This window comes from Petaurus breviceps, unplaced genomic scaffold (assembly GCF_028583685.1).
Source record: "Petaurus breviceps papuanus isolate PSGF00001 unplaced genomic scaffold, PetGlider_PUasm1.0 90760, whole genome shotgun sequence".
In the NCBI taxonomy this organism is placed as follows: Eukaryota; Metazoa; Chordata; class Mammalia; order Diprotodontia; family Petauridae; genus Petaurus; species Petaurus breviceps.
The window spans coordinates 10,239,336-10,247,270 of NW_027187338.1; positions in this window are offsets into that span (position 1 = coordinate 10,239,336).

Below are 7,935 nucleotides of genomic sequence, written 5' to 3' on the forward strand. Positions count from 1 at the left end.
AACAAAAGTCAGAGAAAATACACATAGGAAAATATATACCAGACAATACTGAAGGTGCTCTCCCATGGGGAGTGAGGTAACTGAGAGAGTCTCAGATCTCCCCCAAAGGGACAATTCCCCAGATTCTCTAGTGTAGCAAGGTGGGGATAGGGACATGATGGAGACCTCCAACTCTTCTCATATTGACTTCTTCCCAGAGCCTTTTTCTCCCGAAGTAGGGATGGCATCATTGCTTTATCTCTGGAAGCTGGGAGCCAGAAGAACCTGAAAAGACTTAAGAGTTCAAAGAGAAATCCAAGGAGAATTGAAAAGACCAAAGAAAACTTCTGGAGACTGAAGAGATCTCTCACCTTCTATACCCTCCTACCCTCCTCCAAAAAAAAAAAAGATGTAGGGAATTGATTCTTTTTTTTTTTAGGGGGGGAGGGCAATTGGGGTTAAGTAACTTGCCCAAGGTTACACGGCTAGTTTTTTTGTATGGATGGGTGTTAAGTGTCTGAGGCCAGAACCGAACTCAGGTCCTCCTGACTCCAGAGCTGGCGCTTTGCTCACTGCGCCACCTAGCCGCCCTCAAGGGAATTGATTCCCACTAGTGAAGAGAGAGTCTATACCAATGGGACTCTGGTATTCCTGTGAAACCTGGACAGTATACCAGTGTTGTACCATAAAATTGAACTGCTTCCATTTGAATTGTTTTAGGAAGATTCTGAAGATCACCTGGCAAGATAAGGTACAAGACTGGGGTCCTCTCTTGAGCTAAACTGGCAAGCATTCAAACTCTTCTGCAGAGAGTGCAACTCTGATGGGCAGGATGCATAGCCCAAATGTATGTACATTTGGCTAAAAGACTATTTTATGCAGAACTTGCACAAGGTAAGTGCTCACACAGAGGTCAGAAGAAGCAATACAAGGACACTCTCAAGGTCTCTCTGAAGAACACGAGTAGCAGTTGTGAGACACTGAAGACGCTGTCACAGGACTGTCAAACGTGGCATGCTCACATCAAAGAAGGTGTTCTATGTGTTCCATGTGTTCTATGAGCAAAGCAGAATAGCAGTAGCTCAAAAGAAACAGGAGATGCCAAATGTAGAGACATCTCCATCCCAAATGTTCAGATGGACTATTTGTGTCCGACCTGTGGTAGAGCATTCCAAGCTCAATATTGGACTGATCAGCCACGGCTAAAAACGCTGGATCTTAATCCCAAGATCATGATGTCAGTGGTCTCCTTTGAGTAAGAAGGACCAACGACATCCTCTGTGTTTAGAGCTCGAACAGAGAAAGGACGGAGTTGAGGGCTCTGTTAAATGGGATAGGAAATACAACAGAGATCCTTCAATGGGCAAGGCATGATGGGTGTCCTGGGATTGGGAGGCAGCTAAGCTTCTGAGTAGTTTTGACCACTGGAATTCACAATCTCATAACGTGAGGCCTTCAGAGCTAGAAGGGGTTTTGTCGATTCAATCCCTTAATTATGCAGATGAGGAAACCGAGACTCAAAGAGAAGGGATTTGGCCCAAGTCACAAATCCAGTGAGTGACAGCATTAAGGCTTAAACAGAGGCTGTCTGATTCCAGATTCAGCATTCTTAGCAATATATCACACAGTCTTTGAAAAAGGAGACTCAAGATTTAAAGTAGCTATTGTATTTAGGCAATCCAAGCTAAGCCACTACCCTCCCAGAGGGAATCTAGTTGGGGCACTGGGAAAAAAGTAGGCAGAAAAAAGGGGTATGTTCTTTGTGTTTATGAAGTTATTTAACTGTTTTCTCCCCCATTAGAATGTGAGCTCCGTGAGGGTTGGCACCATGTTTACCTTTCTGTTTATCCCCAGTACTTGACCCAGTGCCTGGCATATAGTGAGCCCTCAATAAATGCTTTGTAGACTCACTGATAGTCAGAGAACCTGAGTTCTAGGCTCAGCTCCTGGTCACTAGTTTGCTGGTGACCTTGGACAAGTCACTTTTTGTCTCTATGTATCAGTTTGTCAAATGAAGGGACTGGACTAGATTGGAAGTTTTTAAACTTTTTGATTTTGGGAACCCTTTACACTCTTAAAAATTATTGAGAACCCCAAATGATGTGGGTTATATCTATTGATCATTACTGTATTAGAAATTAAAATAGATAGGTTTTGAAAATACTAATTCATTTGAAAGAACAGTAACAAATCCATGACATGTTAATATATTTTTTGTGAAAAATAGCTGCATTTTTCAAAATACAAAAAAAAATTTAATGAGAAGAATGACATTGTTTTACATATTTTGGAATGTCTTCTTAATATCTGGCTTAATTAGAAGATAACCAGATTCTCATATTTACTTCTGCATTCAGTCTGTTAGGATATTTTGTTTTGGTTGAAGTATGTGAAGAAAATCTGGCCTCACACAGAAACATAGTTGGAAAAAGGAGTGTTTTAAGAGACAAACAATGTCTTAGTGTTATTATGAAAATGGTGTTGACTTCACGGAACCCTTGGCAAGGTCTGCCAGACTCCTACCCACCTGCAGACCGTACTGCTAGAACTGATAAACTAAATGATCTCTAGATTTTGCTGTGTCTTCTATGCTCCAGTTTCCCTTGTTTCTTATTAGGAGTTGGACTGGATTATCTCTGAGATCCCTTCCAGCTCTGAGTCCTATAACTATCTGTAGTTTTGTGTTCAGTTCTAGGCGCTACAGTTTATGAAGGATGGTGATAAGCTGGAGAGGACCCAGAGGAGGACACCCAGGATGGTGGAGGCCCTTCAATCCATGCCAAATAAGGATCAATTGAAAGAATGGGGGATTTTTATAGCCTGGAGAAGGGTAGACTCAGGGGTAAAGTGATGACTATCTTCAAGTATTTGAAGGGCTATCATGGAGGAGGGATTGGACTTCTTTCATTTGGCCTCAAAGGGTGGGACCAAGAGTGATGGGTGGAGGTAGCAAAGAGGCCAGTTTATGCGTGACATCAGGAAAAATGCCCTAATAGTAAGAGGGCTGTCATGGCAGACATGGGATTTGACTTGTTCCATGTGGTCACAAGGACAGAATTAGTAGCAATGAGTAAGAGTTGCAGAAAGGCAAATTCTTGATTGATAAGTAAAAACTTAGGACTCATCTCCAAGCAGAATTGGCCTCAGGAGGTAGTGGGCTTCCCCCTGGGTGGAGAGGTTTATAGAAAGGTTGGATAGCTGCTTTCCAGGCATGTTGTCATGGGCATTCTTCTGCAGGTACAGATTGAGTTAGATGGCCATTGAGGTCACTTCAAACTTTGAAATTCTATGATATAGATGTAAAGGTGGAGGGTAGGTTGAGTCAATCCATAAAATCACCTCATTCCACCTAAAGCAAGTGATAAGATATATTATCAGATGAGAACACATCTCAGTGTTTCACTAGATGAGAATGTGGCCTGGACACCTCCCTTGGTACTAAAGGAAGTCTGTTTGGGTTGGCTGAGGGTCTTATCCCCTGAGGACTGTATAGAAGGATTAAGGTAGCTAGAAGCAGAGATGCCAGTACCTGGCAGCAGAGAGATGTCCCAGCTAAATCCCTGAGAAGGATTCACCTGGGGTGTGGGGAGAGGAGCAAAACCTCAGACCCCAGGCCTTGGCCTAAGTTGTGGGCTATGCATCATGCCTTGGCCAAAGTGGCCTTGTGAATTTCAGAGAGTCCGAAGGACTTGGATCTTTTTCTTCAGTGTCTTGCAATATCCCTGTAATGATTGATGGCAGTGTCTGTATCTGGAACCAAGGACAAATATTATGATGAGGAAAGAATATGTGAGCCTCCACAAAGAGCCTAGTAGAAAAGTCATACACCTGGTGGTGAAATGCTGAACCTGGAGTCAGGAAGACCTTGAGCACAAATCTAGCCTCAGACACCTAAGAGCTGTGTGATCCTAGGCAAGTCATGTAACTTCTGTTTGCCTCAATTTCCTCAGTTGTAAAATTTGTAAAATATTTGTCAAGCACATTGCAAACAGTAAAGCTTTATATAAATGTTGGCAATAGGAAACTACCAAAGGAGAAACATCTTGAAGATTCCAACAAAATAATTTCCAGGAAAGGTAAGTTATTCCTTTGCCAAATGTGCCCTCTAAACTTGAGCCTACCTTCTCCTGGACTCTGCATGTACTTATTGGAAAATATATCATAGACTGTTCCTGCTATACTATCTTCATAAAATACCCTTTTCTAAAAGCTAATTAAGTCTGTGGGACAGCTAAGTGGCACAGTGAATAGAGTGCCCAACCTGGAGTCAGGAAGACTCATGTTACAGAGTTCAAATTTGGCCCCAGACACTAGCTGTGTGACCTTGGACAAGTCTCTCAACCCTGTTTGCTTCAGTTTCCTCTTCTGTAAAATGTTCTGGAGAAGAAAATGGCAAACCACCCCAGCATCTTTGCCAAATAAATCCCAAATGGAATCGTGAAGAATTGGATATGACTGAAAACAACTGAACAACTACAGAAACAACAAAACTGTCTGACTGACTGACTAATTGATATTAATTTATAATCATGGGAGGAATCATACTTAGGAGAGCCCATGTACTTACATAGCACTAGAAAGACAGAACCCAACCCCTCATGGTTAACCCTAAATCCTTGAGGAATATATTGGATGAGTTCTGGGCATGAGTGGGAGATTAAGTGAGTGGCTCCCGAGCATATGCTACATAAGACAGACACTGACCTTAAGGAGATTACATTCTAACTGGGGAAGAAAACGCATAAGAGAGCCAGAAAATAGCATGGGGCTGGTATATATGAAGGCATGTTTAAAAGTGTCCAGGAAGAGGTCCTGGATCTGGGCAAGATAAGGTGCAAGCTCAATTATCAGAGCCTGGGGTGGCTTTAGGGGTAGAATCTGAGATTCTGGTGGGAGGAGGAAGAAGAAAATGAGTTTAATGATCTCAGTGCTGCCAACATGGGCTGGAGATGACTAACTCCAAGCATTGGCTGTCTCTGCTTTGAGATGAGGGCTCCTCCCCTTCTTCTCCTCCCCCGCCTCCCCAGCTCTAATGGTCTGTATCCTAAGCTTTCTTTCAGTTCTGACAGTCTATGTCTTAATCTTGTCAGCTCAGTCATTTTACAGTCTATGGTCTAATATCCTTTCCAATGCTGACATTCTGTGTTCTATTCTGTAAGGTACCTTCCATTTCTGACATTCAATTCTGTTCAGTTCAATTTAACATTGAAAAGTGGTTTCTAAGTAATAAAAGTATGGCTAAATCTAGACATCTGCTCATAATTCTGAATACCCACAGCCTTTTAGGAACAGCTGCTGTTTTGAGATCATTGCCGTAAAAAGCAGATTTCCATTTAATCTGCCAGTTTCCTGGAAAATGCTTATGACATTAATAGCAAAAACACAAGCTCTGCCTGTAAATGCTCAAAGTTAGACTCTGTGGGGAAGCCCTGCATGACCCTGGGCAAATTGTTTAATCTGTTTGCCTCAGTTTCCTCATCTGTAAAATGGGCATAATAATAACACCTACATCTCAGAGAATAAAATATGATAATAATTGTAAAGTGCTTTGGGGGCTCGTTTATGAGAAGGAACTTGTGATTCCCTGGTCGAGATTCTGAATGGCTGTTAGCAGAATGCCTGACACATAGTAAGTGCTATATAAATGTTATCTATTACTGTTATTATTATTGTTGTTTTTGTTAAATATTAGTTATACAGATCATTAAAAGTGAATAAACCAATTTATCCAAGCTGATAGCAAATAGAAATAAGAGAAGTTATACAGATTAGAATAAATCAGACAATTCAGTTAATCAACTCTCTTCTTTGGAGCAAAATATCTCAGTAGTCCCTAATTCTATTCATAGGAAAATTCCCCAAGGTTTCTAGTGTAGCAAGCTGGAGGATAGAGACTTGTGGAGGCATTGGCTTCTCTATAAGTCTGCTTCTTTCCAAAGTCTTTCCTTTCAGGATTCTCTTTCTGAGGAGAGTTTGGAACCTCATGCATTCTCTCTCAAAACTGGAAGCTAGAACTCTTTCCTTTCCCAAGTTCTCTCCAACTCCACTTCTGATACAGGCACTGACCAGTGGGCAATCATTCTTTCTACCAACAAGGAGAATCTCATGGAAATGTACCATTCTTGAATATAGGGTTCACTAATTACTTACTGTGTATAAGGCCCCATGTTTTGTAAGGTAGGATACAGAAATGAACAAATATACAGTATGTGATCTCAAAATTTACTGGGGAATATAATATTTACACAAGAAGAACAATACATATCATAGAATACATAAGAACAAAAGAGAAATCCAGACAAAGTACCTTAAGGAAACTTGAGAAGAGGTGACACTTTTAGTTGGGTGTTTCAGGTGGGGGCATCAGGAGTAGAAAGGTGCTACCATGGCTGAGCTTCGAAGGAAAAGAAAGATTTCACCTAGACAATGAAGAAGTGTGTTCCAGTTAATGGGGATTGTCTGTGCAAGTTCATGGAGGTGGTAAGATGTAGGATGAGATCATCGGTCTACTTTGGTAGGACCATCAAATATGTCAAGGTATGAAAAAAAAGTATGAAAAAAAGCTGGAAAGGTAGAATGGAACTAGAAGATGGAAGTCCTTAAATTGCAGGCCAAAAAGTTTGCATTTTATCCTATCAGAAATAGGGAGCTACTAGAGGGTTTTCAGCGGTGGTGAAATGATCCTACTTATACATTAGGAAGATGATTTTGGCAGCTTTGTGAAAGATATATAAGGGGTGATATGGGGTTGTGCTGTTTGTTTTTCCCATGTGGTTATATGTGTACTCATGGGTCTGTTTAGATATGGCTCACAGGAAGGCAAGAATTGATATCACCAGAGTCTCTGCCCTCAAATCCTCTTCAAAGGAGTCTTTAATTCCTGCCCAGAGGGTAAACAGGAAATTAGTGCCAGAGGCTGGCCACTCTGTTCTCCCCAGAGAGAAGGAATACTGGACAAGAATTATATCTATTTGTTCCTTTAAATATTATTAGTCTAGGGGAAGTAATTTTTAGATTCAAGATGTGCTGCTGGTCAATATCCTTTAATGGGGAAGGAGTACCCCAAACTGTATATCAATAGATTGACTCCTTTGCCACTAAAAGCGATGAACACACATAGAAAATAGTGAATAAACCATTTATCCAATAGACAACAAACAGAAATCAGATATTTTCTACACAGGAGAATATATACAAGCCAATACAAAATAAATGAGTTCTCCTGTTAGAAGCAAAATAACTCAGCCAAGAAAGTCTTAGATTTCACCCCAGAGGAAATTCCCCAAAATCTCTAGTCTAGCAAGTCAGGGATAGGGACATGATAGAGATTTTGAGCTCCTCTACATGTTAACTTCTCAGAGTCTTTCTCTCCCTTCAGGGACATGAAGAGATTTTGTAACCACGTGTCTCCTCTCTCAAAACTGGAAGTCAGAAGACCAGGAAGTCTCTTAACACCCCCCCCCCCCCACCCCAACTCTACTCCTTACATAAGTGTGGAGCTTTGAAAAATTAATTTCTACCAGTGTAATGTTAATTGGTTTTAAGATCTTCTACACCTATTAATAGGTCAGGTGGAGCCCATTAAGGAAAGTTTGCTTAGGGGAGGCTTGCTTATAGGAAGGTTTTCATACCTTTTGCTAATTTCTAATTAGGCGCTGAGTCAAGAGGGTTGTGATGTCTTCTGACTCTGAGAAGTGTATATATACTCTGAGCTGGTAGTTTGCTTTGGGGGTTCACTTATGAGAAGGATCTTGTGATTCCCTGGTTGAGTTTCTGAGTGGCTGTATGTTCAGAGTTCCCTAAATGCTCAAATGTAAAGGCTCTCTCAATCTAGGGAAGTGTGTAAAGTATATGGTTGATTCAGGAAATTAGAGCCCTGTCTGTTGGTCTTTATTTCTCTGCTTGCATTTTCTCTGTTTATATTTTCTCTGAAGTTCAGGGTGGTGATGTTTCCCC